Consider the following 24,461-nt stretch of genomic DNA (forward strand, 5'->3'; position numbering starts at 1 on the left):
TGAAAACATGACTTGAGGCTCATCAGAGTAGGCTCAAAGGAAAAAGATAGTCCTATTCCTTCCATAGTTGCCCACAGCTGATATGTAGGAAATGGCCAACGGAAGCATCTATCAGATACACCAGCTTCAGAAATTGTCTGGCCTATAATAGTTGCCTTTCTCTGATTTGTGGCAAGACCAGTCCTTCTGCCAGACCTTGTGGAGTTAAATTCTTCTCCGGGTCACATCACAGTTGAGAGAAAGTTGAGTGGTAGTTGCGGTCAACACTGAGACCAGAGGAAATAAATGTAGATGTGGCATACAAATCTGGCAGCTTAATGTTCAGAGTGGCAGATACAAATCAGAGACAAGAATATAAACAAAGTAGGGCATATGGTGAAATCCAATGAACTTATCAAGATATGGAAGCAGGAGTTAAGAAGAGTCTTTGCACTACAAATAAGATCCCCACACTGAGAAGAAAGCCATGCAACCAAGCTTTATATGACTTGGTGGAACATGATGGTCATCTGGCCATACATAAGGGTTGGAACGGTGATGCAGCTGAATCTTGCTCTACCAAGTAGGACCATGTCAAGATATTTGATGCCTCTGTAAAGTGTAGTGGTTTGAGCATTGGACTAGGACTTTGGATATCAAGGTTTGGAATCTTGCTCAGTCATAGAAACTCATTGGGTAACCTTGGTCAACTCACACTTTTTCAAACTTTGAAAAAGGCAATGGCAAACTCCTTCTGAACAAATGTTACCTGGAAAATCCTGGCCTCAAACTCTCTTAGTATTGCATAATATAGGAAACCTCTTAGCATATCACAATACAGATGCTTTACATTGCCTGGGTAGCCATTTCTCTTCCTAGTGGTAAATATCCGTTACGCTTAAGCAGAATTTAGTCTGATCCAATGCAAAAGACACAATAACTTTGCACAAAGGCAAGAGGGAAAAGAACAGAAAACTTTACTCTTGTTAGCAGAGTCAAAACATAAACTTGCAGTGTTGCATACAAAATAAACAGTGCAATAAACATACATAGTCCTTGTAAGAATAACAGAATGCAAAGAGCATGTCTTCTTCATCTTCCTTCAAATGAGCAGTGCAAATGGTTGAGCAGAATGCTGTGAGCATAAGCTCCTCAGAGCAAACGCTGAACTGTATTCTAAAACACATACAGTTATACCCCACCGGGTGTGGCTCATATTTACTAGCTGACCTAGATTAGCAGCTGCACATAATGATTAACAGTATAAGGTTTTATTTAACACACACACACTTGATGTTGATCCTTTTGCAACTTACTGTAACAATATCCACAGGACCTCCATCACTACCAACTCAGGGATAGACAGCTGCCAGTCAAGGAGCCTTGAAACAGTGTTCAAGGGACTAGGAAAAAGGTTGTTGCACACCATCCAAAAGAAGACATATCCATGTGTAACCACAAGCCATGCATGCCTAACCACAAGCCAAGAGGATCCCAACTGTAAGCTCAAGATAGTAGAACTAACTATGCATTTGATCACATCTCTATTCCTACTCTCTTCACTGAATAACAACATGTTAAGTCCATTGAAGCCTTAAGTTAGGAACAAAGAAGATTCTCAAAGCATCCAAAAGATTAGCAAATTGTCTCTTGCGTAGTCTTTTTTGTGAACCCGAGATCATCCTGTCAGATGTTTGGAGTAGTCTCCTATGTTGGAAGAATTAATCAGTATTTGACACAATCCTACATATCTGTGTTCTGACTTTCTGTAGGAAGAGGTGTCCTTGGTTTTACAAGGGAATTTAGGATTAATGCCATCTGGTTCAGGGAACTGTTGAGTTTTTGAGTCTCCTCAGCTTTCGGTAAGCCATCTGTCACCCTGACTCTAAAATCAAGGAAGACAATTTGTAAACAGCGGATGACAGATAGCATGTGCCTCACATCTGTCCATGTAAATCCATTAATTCATTTAATGCTATCAATAGCTCCCCCCTCCAATCATATCTGAACACAATTTCCATTTTCCCATTAGTGAAATAACGTTTTTCCCCCTTCCCTAATCTCCTTCTGGGTTTTGGATTTGAAGAAGCTCTGTGACCCATGTCAACCATCTCTCACAAACAGTGATGTTTGCTTCTCGCTATAAAATTAATTTAAAAGCATGTCAATCATATTTCTTCTCTGCTTTAATGATTATGAGCAGTCTTCATCTACTTACTTTAAAAAAGTTTTTAAACTCCCTATGGTGCAATAATGCTGTGTACAAACAGAACCTAAAAAATCTCCAATTTCTATCCTTATTCTAATCATCACCAGAGAAGTCTTGGGGGAAGTTTCACCTAATTTATCCGAGGATAAAATAAGTATGTAATTTTTCACCAAATTAATTCACAAAGAAAATAGTGAATGCTTTTTAGCAATTTTCTGTTGGCTTTGGGAAATTCTCAATTTTCAAAAGAATTCAGGATGCATACTGCAAAAAACAAAACAAAACATTGTTTTCTGTGCCAGAAAATGTTGCTTCCCCACACCAAAATGTTGCTTTTTTGCAAACACAAAAACAACAGAAAATTAAGATTAAACAGAAAAAATGCTGAATTTACTGTGCTGAAAACAGTTTCTGCACAGAAAATGTTTTGTGGTGAAGTATTATTTTCTGTACAGAAAATTATTCTTTGTTGTGCAGAAAATGCTGGTGTTGGCAGGAAAAGTGTGGATTTTCTGCACAGTAAATTTTAAATTGTGATAATTCTCATTGTTCCTTGAGTTGGGGTTTTCCAATGTTCAAGAAATACGTGTTTCCATGATTATTGTAATACTTGCTAATATTCTTTCCATCTCTAGGAAAGAGTACATCTTCCAACAATTTCTCACGGGCTGGAATTTCCAAGGAAGGGTAGAACACCATTAGCAGTTGCATTAACAAAATACAAGATTGGAATTAAAATGGGCTTATGGATATCTGTGAAAGCTTCAAAGGCACGTCTGGCGGGGACGAGAGACAGGGCCTTCTCTGTGGTGGCCCCTCGGCTGTGGAACTCCCTCTCTAGGGATATTAGATCAGCCCCCTCCCTCCTGACTTTCCGAAAAAGAGTAAAAACTTGGCTTTTCGAGTAAGCATTCGGAACCCCGGAGTAAACAGACAAACGAGAGTTGGAAATTGACCCAGGAATGGCCAAGACAATGTAACGGATGAAGATTTGAATGAGAGGACATCGTTTCTTTTTAAATTGTTTATTATGCACTGTCGTTTATGTTTAATTGCACTTGATGTTTTTGCTTTATCAATGTATGTATTTTATTTCGGTGAGTCACCTTCGGGCTGAAATGGGCGGGATAGAAATAATGTAAACAAATAGATAAATTTACCATCATAACACTACATCCCAATGTATAGTCACTAAATACATCTCTAGGAAATATTAATAGACCATCCCCTTTCACCGAGATAAATATGAAGTCTGAGTTTTACAATCTTCATTAAATTCATGAAAAATATTTTGGAGCTTCTATAACAATTGCCATCACAATGAAGATGAGAACCACTATATTGAGTGGCAGAAAAATAATAGGAATGGGCTCAGGGAATTCTTGGTGGCTAATCTTTGCCATGCACAGGAATATGCCACCTTTTAGATTTGTCCTTGTCAAAGTTTTTGTTCTTGCTGTCAGCATGATTGATTGATGTCTCATTTGTGTTCTCTCCCTGAATCAATTGCTCACGAGTGAGAATTTACATTTCTGATGTATCATATGCAGCAGCTCTCAAATTACGCAGGCAGCAAAGTTCCAATTTGACCTTTTCATATTCCATATTTGACTGCTTGCCCATTTATTCTACATGCCTTTGCTTCTCTGCGTTTACACCCTGTGCGGAATGGCTAACGTTCAAAATATCAACCGCTAGAAAGGTCATACCTGTCAAAACAAGGAGGGTGAGCTGATATTGGGGGGTGGGTAGAGAAAATACGTAGGTGGGCAGGGTGGGATATTGAAGTTTGGTGACATAAAGCAAAGCCTAAACCCTTCTTTGTAATAAACCTTTAGTGGGAAAGAGAGAAAAATGGAAGTGGTGGGGAGTGTCATACACACAGTCTTTCTTGTGAGCAGTGATTGTAAAAAGATGATGGCAGATGATTCTAGTTCAGGGCTTCCTTACCACCTAAAGCAGTGGTTCTCAACCATGGGTCCCCAGATGTTTTGGCCTTCAACTCCCAGAAATCCTAACAGCTGGCAAACTGGCTGGGATTTCTGGGAATTGTAGACCAAAACACCTGGGGACTCACAGGTTGAGAACCACTGATCTAAAGGATGACCAAATCCTTGAAGAAAGGCAGAATATAAATGTGGGTCACTATTCTATATCACAGTCTACAATGTATTATCTAGCCACATATTACCATGTTCCCCATAAGAATACCGTGGAGATTCCTTTTGGGGAGATGGCTCACCCAAATTCTTGCAAAGAAGCCACTGCACTCCTTGATGCCCCTTGTGTCTATTCTCTCCAGTCCTATCACAATTAGGGATAGAAACATCTTTCCATTCCATTGATTTCTGAATTATAGTTTTGTGTTCCTTTGGTATATCTCTGTAAAGACTTTAGGTTCATCCTGTTGTAGATCAGCCTGAGGCTCCTGAGTCTGATGGATTCACTGCTGATTTAGAGAGGGTTGTGGGGTTGCCTGTGGGATTTCCTGGGGCTTATTATTTATTTATTTATTATTATTTCAATTACTTATACCCCGCCCTTTTCATCCCGAGGGGGGACTCAGGGCGGCTAACAAACAACGGCACAATTCGATGCCTGAATCAATAACCTAAAAACGATTTAAACAGTTAACAAGTTAAAAACATTAGTACATAATAAAACAGCAAAAAAATCTCATGCTCAGTGTTCAGAGTTCCATATATCCATTTCATTCCATTCGCCCATGTTTATCGTCAGATCTTCCCTTAGCTGCCAGAATGTCCAAAAGCTTGGTCCCATATCCAGGTCTTCAGTTTTTTCCTGAACGCCAAAAGGGAGGTCGCTGATCTAATCTCCCCGGGGAGTGAGTTCCACAGGCGAGGGGCCACCACCGAGAAGGCCCTGCTCCTCGTCCCCGCCAACCTCACTTGTGATAGTGGCGGAGTCGAGAGCAGGGCCTCTCCAGATGATCTTAAATTTTGAGGTGGGATGTAGAGGGAGATCCGTTCGGACAAATACACTGGGCCGGAACCGTATAGGGTTTTGTAGGTTAAAACCAGCACTTTGAATTGTGCTCGGAACTGGATCGGCAGCCAGTGGAGCTGATGTAACAGGGGGGTCGTATGCTCCCTGTACGTCGCTCCGGTGAGCAATCTGGCTGCTTCTCGCTGGACTAGTTGAAGTTTCCGAGCAGTGTTCAAAGGCAACCCCACGTAGAGTGCATTGCAGTAATCCAACCGGGATGTAACAAGAGCATGGACCACCGTGGCCAGATCTGACTTCCCAAGTGATGAAGATTCAAGTAAGGGGAATGATGCTTCTCTCTGTGAGAAATCTGACTGAAAAGTGCAGAGTTCCAAGGTCAGTCAGAAGAGGCAGCAATCAGACAGGCTTTGAAGCTGCAAGGACATTAAATGCTAATCAAAGTGGCCAATTGCAAGATTCACACTTGTCTCAAGCAAACAAGAGTTCTTTCTCCCACCCTGGACATTTCACAGATATATAAACCTCACTTGCCTAATTTCCAACAGACCCCTCAACCTCTGAGGATGCCTGTGCCGTTACACCCAGACGTTATAAAAATAAAACTAAGATGTGCTTCTATCTATGTCTGAGCGAACTGCGGGCTTTTTTCTTAAGAAGTTTGAGATATTCCGCAACTGAGGCTATTAAAGGTTTTGAACATCACAAAAGGGATATTTATTCTTCAAAGTCCTTGCAGACTTGGCACAGCTTATCAAGGTTACAAACAGAACAGTCAATAGGTGAAACCACAGAGATATTCTTTCTTTCCCTTCTCCTCCAGTCACTGAGTTAACTTTTCCCCAGAAGGCAGAGAAGATCCTGGAATATTTTCACCCTAACCCTAAGCTGTTACTTTTTAGAAAGACCTGGTCTTTCCCTATCTATGCTCATGGCTAGTTCTGGAGATGAAGCAATGAAATCTCTCTTTCTATATCTAAATAACTCAGTTTCTCAATAGGCTTCTCTATCTGTAGTATCTCAATCTCAATCTTTAATATCTATCCATAATATCTCAATCTTCGATTTCTCAATCAGCTATAACTCAATCACTCAATCAAGCTTAGCTATCTATAGTATCTTAATAGTCTTAATAGTACTTACAATGATTTTCCCAGAGCTACCTTGACTAACCACCAGCACATCTGAAGTTCCTTCTCTAAACTAAAAAGGCAGGGGAGATTCCAAAATGGAGATCCCTGGGGGAAAAGGGCGGTCTCTAAGCCCAAAAAGATACCTTCTAAGCCAATAGCTGCAAAGGGCCTGCAGACTGGCTTTCCAGCCTCTGAAACTGTTAACTTTCAGGGCTCTGCAGAGCTGCAGCATCCCTGGGAAAAAATGCAAGGGGAAGCAACTGTAAGGTAAAGCAAACCAGGCTCCTGGGAGATGGAATAATGCCTACCATAGATGTGGGGGAAATGTCAGGAGAGAATGCTTCTGGAACATGGCCATACAACCCAGAAAACTCACAGCAACCTAATAATAATAATAATAATAATAATAATAATAATAATAATAATTGTTACACATGTTTGTCATGGGAAGTATCTACACTATAAAATTAATGCTTTCCTTCCAGCAACAAGTCCAAGTGTTTTTGTATTGTCAGGCTTTTGCAACTGACTAATTTTGTGTCCATTAAACCACCAGAAAGCAAAAAGGTCTAGATTCAAACAACTGATGAGGACAATTTGGAGCATTTTGGATTTTCAGATAAGGAATAATCAACCTATAGTTGTGTTTGTATGTTTGTGTTTGTGTTTGTGCTTGTGCTTGTGTGGGTGCTTGTGTTTGTGTTTGTGTGTGTGTGTGTGTGTGTGTGTGTGTGTGTGTGTGTGTATATATATATATATATATATATATATATATGCATATATGCAATCGATCTATCTCAGAAGCTGCTGGCAACTCATTTTGCAATGGAAAGGCATAAAACGTAAGCAGACCGTGTTAAAATGGTGCTCAGCAATTGCCTTCAGACTGAATTTTTTAGTAATGGAAGCTTTCCCACATGTATTTGATGTCTCCTATTTATCTTTGCCTCCTGCCAATCATGTGGCGCTATACCCCTGCGGTGGCTTTGTAGCGAGGCTGTGTACAGTTTAATTGTCTGTGGCACCTCCATCAGAGCAATAGTGCTTCACTACTTCTCTGTATATTCAAGCCAATGTGGAACTGTTTTCCAAAGTTTGCCTTGATGGCTTTCCTTAAAAAGTGCGTATCTGCTTATCGGGGGCGGGATGAGGTGAATTGCTCTCCTTAGCCCATTAGCTTCACAGTTCTGGCACAGTCCACTTAGAATGTCACAGCGGAGGTCCACATTTCAGACTCTTAAACAGGCAAAAAGGAGGGCAGGGATTCAAGAAGTGACTCTTTCCCAGTTAGAAAGATGGGCCGGGTAATCAGTCGAGTTTTCATGGACCATGACACATTGTTAGCCAAAAGCCTGATAATCACAGAAGCAGAAAATAAGAGTTTTCTTGATATCTACAAAATCTACAAAATATAGCGCACAAAAAAGGTAGAGGGATTGCAGCAATAGGCAGGGGCAGCTCAACCCATTACGCAAAGTAAGCATTTGCAGTATAGTTGATGTTGCCCAGGGGCGCTCTTGGGGGAAAATAGACTTTGACATATGCGAGTTGTAGTTACTGGGATGTATAGTTCACCTACAATCAAAGAGCATTCTGAACTCCACCAATGATGGAATTGGTGGAGTTCATATTGGTGTCCCATATTTAAAGGTTCAAATATGGCACACAGACTCACACGACGAACAGAAAATATATATCAGTTATTGGTTGTGGGGGGGGGGGGGCGCCAAAATACTGTTTGCTTACCGTTGAAAATTACCTAGGGCCGCCTCTGGCAACAGGTGCGATGCCAACCCAAAAATCTTCACCAAAATCGAACCAGTTCTTGCACTCCGCTTTTCAAATGTGCTAGAATACTAATTTAGGGTTCATCTCTACACTAGTGGTTCTCAACCTTCCTAATGCCATGACAGTTCCTCATGTTGTGGTGACCCTCCAACCATAGAATTATTTCCGTTGCTACTTCATAACTGTTATAAACAGTAATGTAAATATCTGATATGCAGGATGTATTTTCATTCGCTGGACCAAATTTGGCACAAATACCCGATATGCCAAAATTTGAATACTGGTGGGTTTGGAAGGGGGATTGATTTTGTCATTTGGGAATTGTAGTTGCTGGGATTTATAGTTCACCTATAATCACAGAGCATTCCGAACTCAAACAAAGATGGAATTGGGCCAAACTTAGCACACAGAACTCCCATGACCAACAGAAAATACTGGAAGGGTTTGGTGGGCATTGATCTTGAGTGTGGGAGTTGTAGTTCACCTACATCCAGAGAGCACTGTGGACTCAGTGAATGATGGATCAGGACAAAAGTTGGCATGGATACTCAATATGCCCAAACGTGAACATTGGTGGATTTGGGGGGGGGGGGGGTACTAGGTTAGGAAAATACTAGAACTGCTAGGTTGGCAGAAGCTGGGGCTAACAGTGGGAGCTCACCCTGCTCCCTGGATTCGAACCACCAATGTTTCGGTCAGCAAGTTCAGCAGATTAGTGGTTTAACTTGCTGCACTAGCAGGGGGCCCTTCAATCTCCAGATGTTCATAGTTTATTTATTATGAAAATTGAAGCAGCGTTAACCTGCGGAACACTCTGCTATGGTACTAATGTATACATTTACATATGTTGACTGGGCAGGGGGGGGGTCACGTGTTCAATGTCATAATAACAAAAATTGACAATCCAACATATAAAAGCAAATTATAAATTAAAATCTGGATCTTGGCTAGAATTCTTTCACTGGTTGCTTTTTTTTTCCTAACGCTGTGGTTTAATCTCTGTTTTGGAAAACAAGTATATTTGGAGGAAGACTGGCTTTGCATTAATTCTCCCTTTACTGAATCCTAGTCTACATCTGAGAAAGGCATACCATACCTGCAATATATTTCTCTGCTCAGGTTTAACTTGGATTCCCTTCCTGGAGATGTATATATGTCATGCATAATTCTAATGACAGGTAAGCCTATTTCGAGCTTGGCTCTTTGAAGCCTTCTAGTGGTAGTGCTACTAGCAAACCCTCTCCTTCCCCCCACAAAAAGAATCCTTACAAAAGTCAGGAAGACTTTCCAGAGCATATTGCCATCAACTTCTGCTGGAGACCTGAGCTCCTATTTATCGTTGTACATCATATCTATCATATCTCCTTTCAGCCTTCTCTCAAGGCAAATTCAATAATGCAGGGAAGGTCAGTAGCCCACAAAATATTTCTTATTGGCTTCCCTCCTTGCATCTCTCCTTGATGCTCTCCATATTTCCTTTGATTAATATTAGATCTGTGATGGATTTGAATTTTTCTTCCAGACAAAGGAACCATCAAATGCCTCATGTTTTCGCAATGTTCTAATCTTCTTGATTGTATTCATATTTGGTGGACTTTCAGGTTATGCTACCATTAGGTTCTTGACTTCTGGAGTGCCTAATGCCTTCTGAATAGATAGTACTGGCATTTTTATTCTTGTTAAATTAAAATGATTTCACCCAAAAAGAAAGTTTCAGAAGTGACTGACTGCTATGGATGAACCTTAACTCTCAATATGGATACTGGGTGATAGTTCGCCATTGTTGACGTTCAAGCCCAGATAAGTTGACTTGAAACAACAATATCTAACTAAGGGTGCTTCCAGACAGCACTACATCACGGGTTTTAAACAGAGGCAAAAAAAATCCCGGACTTCAGAAGAGGTCCACATAGAGACCGGTTGGTCCTGGGATTTCTGCCTCCATTGTCCAAACTTCATGATTTGTTGAGAGATTTAGAGGCTCCCAAAATGGTTGCCGGGGGACTTCCACCTGAAATTTTGGCTGTTTTTTTTTAAAAAAAACAAACAAACAATAACAACAACTTAGGATGCAAACATGGGAGATGCGAATCATTGCATAAGTTTCGTTTCGGGGTTATATAAACTGCAGGGCCATCTGTGCAGACAGGGTGTTGTACCTGCGTTATACATATCTGTTTCATAGAATCATAGAATCAAAGAGTTGGAAGAGACCGCATGGGCCATCCAGTCCAACCCCCTGCCAAGAAGCAGGAATATTGCATTCAAATCACCCCTGACAGATGGCCATCCAGCCTCTGTTTAAAAGCTTCCAAAGAAGGAGCCTCCACCACACTCCGGGGCAGAGAGTTCCACTGCTGAATGGCTCTCACAGTCAGGAAGTTCTTCCTTGTGTTCAGATGGAATCTCCTTTCTTGTAGTTTGAAGCCATTGTTCCGCGTCCTAGTCTCCAAGGAAGCAGAAAACAAGCTTGCTCCCTCCTCCCTGTGGCTTCCTCTCACATATTTATCGTTGTACATCATATCTATCATATCTCCTCTCAGCCTTCTCTTCTTCAGGCTAAACATGCTTCTGATTACTATTATTGTGAAAAGATGTACAACATTGACTAGGGGGCCACAACTTTGTTCTAGCCAGAGAAAATGTGTCCTCCACACATTTCATGAAGTTTCTGCCACTCAAACAAAGTTTTCATGTTCTACTCAACTGTCACCTTTTTATAAGGAACCAACCAATTAGGAACAAACATCTAAAACCCAGGAACAAACCTGGATTTTGAAAAACCCCATGATTTCCGATTGCAGGGACATACAGAAATGTGAAGGCTTGCACATTTGGCTCAAAATCACGATATTCCCACGCCTAGAAATATCACGTTTTTTGCCTTTTGTAGTGATTGCTTCAGTATTTACAGAGAACGGTGTCTGGCCACCTTCCCATTTGGTGCGGAAGCTCCTGGGATAAAGATGCTCTCTGGACGGGCCCTCGGTAACCATTTAGATCCCATGGAAATTGCAGCTACAAATAAAGCAAACATATGCTCTACTAGCAGAGCTGGAGATTTGCACACAGACCTTTTCTTTTCCCTGGGGATGAGCCCACTGCGGCTGAGCCCAATTCTCCAGTCAAACTAGCAATTTGCACAGAGACACAAGGCCATTGAAATCCACAAGCTTGTGGACAATTTCAACAGAAAGGAAGAAACCATGAACATGATCAGAATCTGGCTACCAGTATTAAAAATACTAAAATTATAACAGTAAATAAAGAACAAAACTCAAACACAGGGGAACTCCAGATAAGCAACAATCAGCTAATCACCTCTCAACAAAGGATTCCCCCAGGCAGGAACAAGCCAACCTAAAAACTGTCAGGCCATCAAATGCTAATCAAGGTGACCAACATTCGCACCTACCTCCAACAGACAAGAATTCTTTCTCCCAACCTGGACTTTCCATAGATATATAAACCTAATTTTCCTAATTTCCAGCAGACTTCACATCCTCTGAGGATGCTTACCATAGATCAGGTGAAATGTCAGGAGATAATGCTTCTAGAACATGGTCATATAGCCCGAAAAACCTACAACAACTCAGACGTTAACTCTTTGTCTCTAGCTGCTCCTAGTATGCTGCAATCCTATCTGTTGTTGACTAAAAGCTTTGCAATTTCCATACAACTTCTTGGTTTTCTCTTTTTGCTCCAAATGATTTCCTTTCTTATCAGAAGCTACACTGAACAAGAAGGCCAATCTGGGAAAATTTTTACAGTGGTGGTGGTTTGGAGTTCTTTCACTTTCATCTATGGGGCTGATCCGTCTTTTCTTTCCTTCCTTCCTTTTAAAATTCAAACACGGTTTGAGAAAAAGTTGTGTTTTGAAACTTCTCATGTAAGGACTCCAAGTGTGAGTGTTTGATGGTGCCAATATAAAACCGGGGTGGAAATTCTCTTCTCCTTGTCAAGATCTACATTACCTTGACTACTTCAAAGCAGCAGTCCTTTTGGTCTTCCTCTATGAAGTTAAAAACACCCTGAAGAGCAAGTGAAAGCCTTTTAGCAGCTCTGTTCTGGGAACTCATCATGACTGATTTTTCTCAAGAGAAATCGATCTCTAGAGGGAAGAAAGGAGGAGCACAAATAGAAATAGAAATGGACAAATGAGCAGACACTCTCTCTCTGTCTTTCCCCTTCTGTCATAGACCGACTCTTTCTATCCTCCCACACACTCCATCTATTCAAAACCACCCTTCATATCCTACACAACTGTAATACAACTAGGGATTTACCAAGTACTTTGTAGTGTTTATCAATGGCTGTGTCAAAACCAGCAATATAACCTGGAGCAGCCCTTAATACACAACCACATGGCAATCCAGATGGTCAGTCAAGCATCAGCACTGATGCTTTGTTCTAGAGGAGTGGTTCCCAACCTGTGGTCCATGGACCTCCAGTGGTCTGCAAGAACTAAAATACGATCCACGTCCTCACATTTACTACACTGTTGTAACACTTCACTTCACTTCACTTCACTTTATTTCTTAATTAGTCGCTCTCCACCAAAGTGCTCCGAGTGACTTACAGTCTAAAATAGCATTTACACAATATAAAAACATTCAACATAAAAACATTCAACAGTGACTATTTGGCAAATTAGATCTGATTACTTAAATGCACAACCAAACAGCCAAGTCTTGAGTGCCTTTACAAAAGGTCGCAACTCCAACATTGCTCTAATGTATGGAGGCAATGAGTTCTACAGAATTGGAGCATAGGTCGAAAAAGCTCTACGCCTTGTAGCTCCCAGGTGTACCTCCCTAGGGCCCAGTATGTTTAAGAGATTTTCCTGGGTGGATCGAGGTGACCACTGATGGAGAAAAGGAATGAGGTGGTCCCTAAGATATAAAGGTCCTTGGCCATTTTGAGCTCTAAATGTCAGGATCAGTATCTTGTAAGAGATCCGAGGTTCTACTGGTAGCCAATGCAGTTGTTGCAGAATCGGTGTAATATGGGATCTTATAGATGATCCCGCTAGAAGCCTGGCCGCTGCATTTTGGACCATCCGAATCTTCTGGGTTGTTGACTAACACCCCACAGACCACACCTCCTTTCTCCTGGCCATGCGCCTGTTGCAAGGAGGTGTTTTCTGGGTCTGCTTTTTGTATTTTGTTCAACCTTGGCCCTCTCCTCTTTTTTTCATGAGCATTAACAAAATCCATGAATAATAACACAGCCCAACCTAAAAAAAATCTTGGTGTCTTCAGTTTTAGGTCTGTTCCTGGGATTATTTGGGGTGCTGATTCAGAACATTGCATTGGATATACCACATCATCTTTAGACTATTAAATATGGGTTTCCGTGGGCGAGCAGATGGCAACTACTGCAGGGCATATGTTCTGTATCAGATACTAAAGTTGATGTAGTCTATCCAGTGCAATTTCTGAGTCAGCACCCCAAATAACCAAACCAAATCAAGTTGACCAAAAACTATTTTGTAACCCTTTTGGTACTATTGTTGGAGAGAGGTCCCTGGTCAAAGTGGTCCCTGGTCAATAAAAGGTTGGGAACCACTGTTCCAGAGGCACAACTGCCTGTGTTTCACTAGCCAGAAATAGCCTCTTGGCAGAGTCTTACTGGAGATATCACTTCTGGTGAGGTTACAACAGGGTGGACACAGCCATTGGATCACTGGCAGCAATGTCACCAGCAATTATCTGCTGAGGAGTTACTTCTGGTCAATACACAAAGGTGCATTTTTTTGCTGTCTGGACACTGTATCATCCCAAGTCCAGCTCTATTCAGCTTCAAAAATTAAAGTCACTCTCGAGTTTCCTGAAAGCTTTGGAGTAACCTGACAAAGAGAGGAGAAGCTTTGGAAGAATCAATGTCTAACATTCAACTAACTGGCATTCAGAGGCAGCCACCGATAAAGCTCATACCTCATTGCTCTTGATCATTCTCTCTCTTAAATTGGTAGTACTCTCAGTGTTGTGTGATGTAGGGTTTTATTGTGGGACTAGGCCAAGAAGTCGAACAACTGAATGAGCTCAGTCAAGTCAAACTCTCTTAGATAATTTTTCATAGAATCCTAGAATAATAGAGTTGGAAGAGACAACATGGGGCACCTAGTCCAACCTCCTGCCATGCAGGAAAAGCACAAAGTATCTCTGACAGATGGCCATCCAGCCTCTGTTTATTTTGCCAAGAAAACTATGTGATAGGATTCACTTGGAGTTGCAATGTTGACAACAACTTGGAGGCACACAGCAGGAGCAACAATAACTCTTCAAGCTGTATTTAACACCTTCCTGTTTGACCTTGTTTTGGCTTTGGGTTATCTGGACTACTGATGTCATGGAATGACTTCTGGTTTTGGTATCATCATCATCATCATCATCATCATCATCATCATTGGTTATTAGTTTTGTTACTAGTTTTGGTAATAACAGACAGACAGACTACAAGCAGAGGCATAACAGCATTGCTCAGATGATTAATTGGAACTTGTGCCATAAATCCCATCTGCCTGCGACAAAGAACTGGTGGGATCACAAGCCAGAAAAAGTTACTGAAAATGAACACGTCAAATCACTCTGGGACTTCTGAATTCAGACTGACAGAGTTTTGGAGCACAATACTCCTGACCTCATGATTGTGTCAAAAAACAAAGTATGAATTGTCGATATTGCAATCCCAGGTGACAGCAGGATTGAAGAGAAACAATTGGAAAAGCTGACACAATTTAAGAATTTAAAGATCAAACTGCAAAGACTCTGGCACAAGCCAGTCAAGGTGATCCCAGTGGGGATCGGCATAGTGGATGCAGTGCCTAAAGACCTTGGCCTGCACTTAAACACAATCGGCACTGACAAAATTGCCATCTGCCATCTGCAGAAGGCCACCTTACTGGTATCTGTACACATTATTCACTGACACATCACACAGTCCTAGACACTTGGAAAGTGTCCGACATGTGATCCACTGCAACAGCCAGCAGAGTGTCTGCTGTGGACTCCTCTTGTTGTTTCTAATAATAATAATAATAATAATAATAATAATAATAATAATAATAATAATAATTTTATTACCTGTTTCTCCCTGTGAGGATTACTGGCTTTGTGTAATAATTTCTTATGCATGACTTGGATTGGGTTGATTTACCTTACAATAATTTCTCTCTCTTTTTGGACAGTTAATGTAGGCATACATATATTGTTATCTGTATTCAGAATTTGCAGTGCTATTTGATGATGAAGTTTCCATGTAGGGTATAAATCAAGATATTCCCAGTCCAGTACAACTCCTACTAAATATAATGAGAGAATGAAGTCTAACCATGGAGACAACAGTAAAAGTATGTTTTGGGGCCTTTTCTCCCCAGCATTGGAGTAATTATGTTTTGCTTTGTTTTCTTTATTTCCCCAGCGAGACTAATGATCTGTAGGGAAACATTCATTTCAGGTCACAGATTGGCTAGCAGGGGAAACTTAAACAATCCACCCATTTTTAAAATTTATTTTATTATATTTTGCAGTAAAGTCAATGGCAGCGAAGAGGTCAAGTCAGAAGGTAGTAAATAAAGAAAATGCTGCCGTCTGTTCCTTTTCTTCCCACTTCTGGTCAGTCCTTTGGAAACTGATCTGCAATAACTGCAGCTAACCAGGGAAGCACTTTTCTGCCATCAAATGGGGTTCAAAAGCCACATAAATAAATATACATGAACTAAACAAAAGCAGCTGGAACGCTCCCAAAAGGGTCCTTTAACAACCTCTGAAATGAAAAGAGCACAGCAGATCAAAGGATCATTATTACGATTAAAGGCTTATACCAAACCTGCTGTGAAATTTAAGCTACTGAATGTAGAATGTGGTTGGAGCACAAAGGAATATACAAAAATCGGAACATAATACTTAAAATGACTCTGTGTTGTGTGTGTGAGAGAGAACAAGTACAGTGCTAATGAAAATCTGTAGGCTCAGGCTTTTTATCAAACACATTCTAGGAAGCTGTATGTTCAAAAAATCAAAATGGTAGAGTCCGTTCTTGAATACTTGCCCCAAATTCAAGTGATACCCCAGAGTTTGGTGGAAACTCTGGAGCATCTTGTGGTTTCAGGGTAGTCTGGACAACTATTTCACTATATCCATAAGCCAAAACTGTTTAGTTTTGCCCCAAGGATAACCTTAAAACTAAGTTTAAAGGAACTCAAAAAGCTTTACTCTAGCAAAGTTTAATGTAGAAACTTTACCTTTCGGACCGCATCTTGGCCTATGAGCCCACGAGGACCTTGAGATCGTCCGGGGAGGCCCTTCTCTCGATCCCGCCTGCCTCACAGGCACATCTGGCGGGGACGAGAGAGAGGGCCTTCTCGGTGGTGGCCCCCCGGCTGTGGAACACTCTCCCTGCAGACATCAGACAGGCGCCCTCCCTCATGTCCTTCCGAAAAAGCCTTAAGACGTGGCTGTTCGAGAAGGCATTTAATTAACGTGCTATAATAATGTGGTAAAGATGACTGGAATGGAACACGGAATATGAGATTGGTTACGATTCCACTATGAGACGAAGCGGATTATTTAGTGTAACTTTATAATTGTTGTATTGTTAATATGTTGTTTTGTAATTTGCCTTTTGTAAATTGCCTTTTTATATGTTGTACACCGCCATGAGTCGCCCTAAAGGGCTGAGAATGGCGGTTAATAAATGCATCAAATAAATAAATAAATAAATAAATCACATTAAAAAAAGAATTTCATAAAAAGGCAAGTTCATAAAACAAGGCAACAAACACTTACAAAGACCAAGACTTCTGGCTGGTACAGATACAGGCTAGATGGATCAGTTGCTGCCAGCAACAGCTGTTTCCTCTGCTCCTGATTTATAGCCCTCATTCCACAGCATATGTGTCTCTAGGACAGTGTTTATCAACCTTCCTAATGCCACGACCACTTAATACAGTTCATGTTGTGGTGACCCCCAACCATAACATTATTTTTGTTGCTACTTCATAACAGTAATTTTGCTACTGTTATAAATCGTCATGTAGAGATCTGATATGCAGGATGTATTTTCATTAACTGGACCAAATTTGGCACAAATACCTCATATGCCAAATTTTTAATACTGGTGGGGTTGGGGGGGGGGGTTGATTTTGTCATTTGGGAGTTATAGTTGCTGTGATTTATAATTAATCTACAATCAAAGAGCATTCTGAACTCCACCAATGATGGAAATGAACCAGAGTTGGCACACAGAACTCCCATGACCAAGAGAAAATACTGGAAGGGTTTCATGGGCATTGACCTTGAGTTTTGAAGTGTTGGTTCATGTCACATATCATGTTCTGTAGTTGATGGTGGTTGGTGGTGGTAGGCCTGGCAGTTGGTGATGAAAGGATTAATGTACGTCTTAGTTCTAAAGGGCTGAGTAATTTGTAAGAATTCATGGGTGAGAACAATTAAGGGTGGAGGTATGCAAGAGATGGGTTGCAGCTGGGTGTTTCTTGATATAAGGTGTAGGAACAATAGAACATGTGCTCCTTCAGTGCCCGTTCTAAAGGGATATCCATGCCAGGCTTATCTTACCTCTGTTATACAAGCACCCAGGCCATTCAGGACAATTTTATACCTCCATGCTACTTGCAGATATTAATTCAGCGACAACCTACAATGTTGCAAAGTTCTGTGCAGCAGCATACACAATCCGTCAGGGAATGACTAGTCCCAAAAGTTAACTGTGTGTCCAGTAATCTTCTTCTCTGAATCTACAATTTGGTGATGGATCTGGGCATTGTATGTTTTTACCCTGTTTCCCCTTCCCTTCTGCTCCCTCACCCATATTGTGCTTCAGTAGTTATATTTATATTTTTAATGTACCAAACATACCAAGTTTGTATGAAAATGTGACTATTTCCTGTGCTGGTCAATGACCGAAATAAATGATTTGATTTGATTTGATATAAGGAGCTAGCCTTGGGACTGATCTTTGGGAGAAAAGTATTTGTTTTATTTTGGTGGTAGATGCTGCAGGTTTTCCCCCAGGTTTGTGGACTTTCAGTGTCCTGACCTGTCTCCTGAACCTTTGGAATCCTGGGACCTTGAACCTTTGGACTGGCTTTTGACCACAGTATAGACTCTTGATCCCTGTTTATTGAACTCTCAGCGTTTGACCACTGGGCTGGACCTTTTGGCAACAGTGTTATCTTGAACCTGCAGCAGTGTCTGCTGTTTTGGTTTTATATCTTGTGGCTGAGTGCAATCTTTATGTTTCATATTTTGGACTATTAAAACAGCCAGAAAGTAAGTGCTGTTTTAATTAAATTGTTTTATACAAACTGGGTTTTTGTTTGGTTCATCTCTGCCTCTGTAAAGGCAGAGCCCTGGCATTGTGACAGTTCGCCTACATCCAGAGAGCTGTGGGAGGGCTTTTAGTGGGAGGATTCTCCAGCTGTTTCCAAAAAGGAAGAGAAGGACAGAAGGAGAAATCTTCAGTCTTCTCTGCCAAAGGGGTTCATAAGACCATCAGAAATATGTGTTTACTGATGGTCTTTGGCGACCCCTCTGAAACCCCTTATGACCCCCTCCCCCCAGGATCCCAACCCCCAGGTTGAGAAACACTGCTCTAGGGAGTAGGCATGTGCAATCCATGATTCTAAATGGTTCTAAAGTACTTACAAAACTAAAGTTCTGGTGGTGAAAACTAGGGGGTGCTGGTGCTTTGCTTCTACAGTATTGCTAAAGCTCTGGTGGTGAACCTTTCAGAACACTTACACAACTTTCAAAATTTCATTATAAATGGCAGTTCCTAATAGGTTCTGTGATAAAAATAATCAATAATGAAATAATAATGAAATTTTGAACGTTTTGTTAGAGTTCCGAAATTTTCACCACCAGAACTTTAGCAACATGGTAGAAGCAAAGCATCAGTGCCCCCTAGTTTTCACAACCAGAACTTTAGTTTTGTAAGTACATTAGAACCATTTAGAACAGGGGTCCTCAAACTTTTTAAACAGAGGGCCTAGTCACAGTCGCTCAAACTATTGGAGGGCCAGATTATAATTTGAAAAAAAAACATGAATGAATTCCTGTGCACACTGCACATATCTTGTTTGCAGTGCAAAAAAGCACTTAAAATACAATAATTAAAATGAAGAACAATTTTAACAAATATAAACTTATTAGTATTTCAGTGGGAAGTGTGGGCCTGCTTTTGGCTCATGAGATAGGATTGTTGTTGTTGTGTGCTTTCAAGTCATTTCAGACTTAGGTTGACCCTGAGCGAGGGCCGGGTAAATGACCTTGGAGGGCCGTATCCAGCCCTCGGGCCCTAGTTTGAGGACCCCTGATTTAGAACCATGGATTGCACATGCCTACTAGGGAGTGTTGTAATTGTTGGGTCTTTTCAGCAATCCTGCCTGACCTATGCCTTGCTTTTTGCTCCGTTTGGCATTCTTGAAAAGTAGAAACAACCAGTATGCCTCCCTTATCTTCTTCTACCTTCCGAGCAGACCTGACCATCTGCCCAGAATCCCCTGCCCCTTCCTCTTCAGCCTTCTCTTCTTCCAACTCCTCCTCATAGGTAGAAAAGGAAGGCATAACAAGAACCACAGTCATAGAGCATTTCAAGGATACTGTTCATGAAGAAATCAGCAACGGCATTCAGCGAAGATCTACCTGACAGAGCAGCACGTTTCAGCCTTTCTTGGGGCTGTGTTTCTGTGATTGCTTTTGATGAGCGTATGCTTGCCTGCCTAACAAGTGATGGAGATGACAGCTGCCTGGATTTCCCTGCTCCTTGTTCTGCTCCTTGTCCTCACGGGAGGCTGGCTCCTGAAGCGAACACGAGACGTGTTCTACACAAATTGTGCAGAAGATGCCAGTGCTCTTCCTCTCCCAAAGGGGGATGTTAACAATGTGTTTTCCACCAAAGCATCTGGATTTGGCAGCAGATGTTGTCATCCTATACAATTAGCTACCAGTGAAGAGGCTCGCTTCCATCACTCTGCAAGGAGATGAAATGTAAAAAGCTCCAAACATGTCTCAATAATGGTTCCTTGATGATTGCTCGAGTGACATATTGGACTCTGAATGGAAGCATTATTATTATTATTATTATTATTATTATTATTATTATTATTATTATTCCAGTGATCTGGAAGCAGATTAAGCAAGAAGAATCAAAATCAACTCAGGCCTCAATGCAGCTGTGTGCTAATTATAGTGAAAGGGAGAAGTAGGCAGCTATTTCAACACATTAATTGTGACATGTCATTAAATATCAACATCAAAATCATCCATGCCATCTTTTTTCAGATTTCTACATGAAGCATTGCAGAGAAAGATGCTAGGAAGAAAATCAACCCATTGAAAATGTGATAAGGAACAGTTCTATTCATACCATGAATTGCTTTTTTCCCTTTTTTAATTTTCAGAATTATTGTGAATAGTGCTACACAAAATTATACAAACATTCAAAACACTTTCCATTAGTTTACATCATTTCTCCTCATTCTCCCTCTCTCCCCTCCCTAGGAACAGTTTACCAATTTTGCTGTGCTTATTGTGATTGTTCAATCATGAGGATATTCTTGTTTAATTCCATATATCTATCTTTCCTCTTTATTCTTTTCATTTTGCCTCCAATGACTTTCTGATTTGGTCCATCCTGTAGTACCTTTTCCTTTCGCTAATGTAGTCTTGGAGGAGGTAGTCTGCTAAATATTTATACCATGTTTTTGTATCCCATTTCTTTTGGTCCTTCCAGCTTAAAGCGACTGAGGTTTTAATTTCATCAAACATGTAATTTATTAATCCCTCCCATTCTTTAGATCCCTCTTCACCTTCAATTTTCTGGAGGAAAAACTGTGTCTCATTCCAATCTATTTTTATCCCTAATAGTTCCTCCATTTCCTTTTTAATTATTTTACAGAACTTTTGTATTTTTTCACAATCCCACCACATGTGGGTGTATGTTCCGGTTTTCCCGCAGTTGTGCCAACATGAATAGCTTTAAAAATCAAAACAGACTTGACTTCTCACTAGTAGCCAAAGTAACAAAATTGAAGCAGTCATACTTCAGATATGTTTTCCAGTGAGGCAATATGTACTACTTCTGCAAAATAGTACAGGTCCCTCGCCAAACTACAAATTCCAGGCTTCCATAGTAAAGGTAAAGGTTTCCCCTTGACATTAAGTCTAGTCAAGTCTGACTCTGGGGAGTGATGCTCATTTCCATTTCTAAGCCAAAGAGTGGGCGGACAAATGTCAGCATGCTGGAAGAAGCAAAGACCACCAGCACTGAAGCAATGGTCCTCCGCCATCAACTCCACTGGGCCGGCCACGTTGTCCGGATGCCTGACCACCGTCTCCCAAAGGAGTTGCTCTACTCAAACTCAAGAATGGAAAATGGAATGTTGGTGGGCAGGAAAAGAGATTTAAAGATGGGCTCAAAGCCAACCTTTAAAACTCTGTTATAGACACTGAGAACTGGGAAGCCCTGGCTCTTGAGCGCTCCAGCTGGTGGTCAGCTGTGACCATCAGTGCTGTACAATTTGAAGAGGCACAAATGGAGGGTGAAAGAGCGAAACGTGCTAAAAGGAAGGCACATCAAGCCAACCCCAACCGGGACCTCCTTTCACCTGGAAACCAATGCCCTCACTGCAGGAGAACATGCAGATCAAGAATAGGGCTCCACAGTCATCTACGGACCCATCGACAGTATACCGATCTTGGAAGACAATCCTACTTGGACTATGAGGGATTGCCTAGGTTTTGTTTTTGTTTTTGTTTTTTTGTCGTGTCAGGAGCGACTTGAGAAACTGCAAATCGCTTCTGGTGTGAGAGAATTGGTTGTCTGCAAGGACGTTGCCCAGGGGACGCCCGGATGAATTGATGTTTTTATCATCCTTGTGGGAGGCTTCTCTCATGTCCCCTCATGAGGAGCTGGAGCTGATAGAGGGAGCTCATCCGCCTCTCCCCGGATTCGAACCTGCAACCTGTCGGTCTTCAGTCCTGCCGGCACAGGGGTTTAACCCACTGCGCCACCAGGGGCTTTTATCGCCTAGGTAACGTAAGGGTATTTTTACTTTGGTTTAATAAATTGATTTAACTGAAGGGTCATTCTTAAACTTTCAATTTTGAAATCAATTCAGTTCCCTACTAATAAAACATCAGTGATTAACTGCAAGGTGGTATTTTAAATCAAAACAAAATCTCACTTGTTTCTATTGTATTGATTTGATGAGCCTTTGTCATCTATCATGTCAACCTCACCTTCTCTTAATAATGAATGCCATACACCCCAATATATGTGTAGTGGCCTCCCCAAATTGGAAACTTGTAAGCCTTCAGAAGCAGCAGCCTTCAAAATGGTCTGCCCTTCATTTTCATGAATATTCACAGCCGTGTGTGCATCAGGAACCATCGCCTGTGTCCCTAAGCTTTTCAAAGAGCAAAATCACAGGTATTATCAAAACGAGCTCTCTGCTTTTAACTCCCCGCATTAGCTCAGCAGCTGTTGGCACGTCCTGTTTTCCAAATGTGCAATGGGGCCAAAAGGCTGCTCTTTCCCCACTAACAGGTCCCATCCCTCCTGTGTACTTTCCATCTTTTTGATTTAATGCCTTGAAGCAATATTGTACCCTTTGTTTTCGTTCGGCTGTCTTCCTGCGTTTGGGGATTTGCCCACAAAAAAAAAAGTGTCTTCCTTGACTCTTCTTTTCCACTTTGTTCTTGCATTTCTCTTTGCAAAGCTGATCACGGACCCTTTTTCATGTTTCTTTTGCATCCCCTTTGGCCATGTTATCTGCCGTCAATAGTGTTCTGTTGACAAGCTTATGTACAATGCCGTTGGTCCAAGCCTTTTCCTCTTCCTTGTCTCTATCCGATCCAGTCGATTATTGACCTTCTTCCAGGCCTCTGCTTTTATGCTATTTAACCTTGTTCTTCAGCAGTGTTTTTCTGTCTGATACATGGTTTTGAAAGAAAGCACTCCACTACCTCTGCCTAAGAAGTTAACAAAAGACAGAGGAGATATAATATTTTTCTGCAGATAGGGAACAATGTGTGCACCCTTTTCTCATCCTTCTGATAAAGTTTGAATTACAACATTTGCCTCCACCACCAATGTCAATGGTTGACCTAAGGTTCTCTTTGAGCTTTAAAGGAATTACTCAAAATGCTGAACTCTATCCCCCAAAGAACTTTAGATATCTCCTTTGAAGTTAAAACTGAAACATATTCACTAGATGGTTGATACTGAGGCCAATATCTGCCAGTGCTTCACCACCTGATGGGTTGGGAAACATGGGTAGATGTTTTCTCAGCCCAAGGTGGGATCCATCAGTGACACCCTGTAGTAAAGAATTCTTGTCTATTGCCAGCCATTTTTTTCCAAATATCTTCTCTAAAGCTAAAGCCCAGTTAGTTGTTGTTGTTGTCAACTACTGTCAAGTCAACTTTGACTTATGGCTACTGTATGAAAGACTTCCAAGTATGGTCTTCCTTCATGGTGCAACCATATCTCTGAACAACCCACAATCCTCTGCTCCCTTCATCCATGGTCATGTAGTGACTGATGGAGAGCAGAGATGACTGAGAGGTCTCTGGCTGTAGGATTAAAGCCTTGTTTATTTCATATCAAAAGCATGGCATACATTAGTATAAAACTGATAAAAATAGAAGGAGTGCAGGTGACTAAATATCTTTTGACCAAAAACAGGGAACAGCAATGGCATTGTCTGTAGCCTCCAACAATTCTTCCTCTGTACATGAGGCAGGGCATAGTGGACAAGCATACAAATGTGGAGTTGTCTGTTCTGCTCCACCGTCACACAAGGTGTGGGATCTTTTAGGTAGAGCCATTTTGCCAGGTTGTCTTTTGATCTACCCACTCCACTTCTGACTCCCAAGTTGCCCATTCTTGGTTTGCCTCTGGAAGAAGACCCTCATGGGGGGGGGGGGGCAACTAGTTGGGATTTCCTGGTTAAACTGCTCAGAAGGATACCCTTGCTGTTGCTGGAGGGACGCCAAGAGGAGTGGTAGTTCTCATAAAGCTTTTCCTTGATTTGAGTCTACTCTATGATTCTATGATTTTATGAAAGTACAAATTATGGAACCCTGCACAGATGGTCGGTCAATGCAACTTAAGCAACGTGCAGTCATTGAATTTTTGACAGCAGAAGGTGTCACCTCAACATCTTTAAACTTACTTCCCCAACGATGCACGGTACTCACAACAACACAATCACCATAAACAGCTTGCATTCTCTGATGAATCTCCATTGGCGTGACACCTTCTGCCAAAATGGAACTGTAGAGGAGAGTCTACTGAACAAGCCAGTACCTGCCGCATACTAGTATTCCCATCTGTTGAGTTACGAAGGTGGAGGCATTACT

The sequence above is a fragment of the Anolis sagrei genome, chromosome 10 (assembly GCF_037176765.1).
Source record: "Anolis sagrei isolate rAnoSag1 chromosome 10, rAnoSag1.mat, whole genome shotgun sequence".
NCBI lineage: Eukaryota > Metazoa > Chordata > Lepidosauria > Squamata > Dactyloidae > Anolis > Anolis sagrei.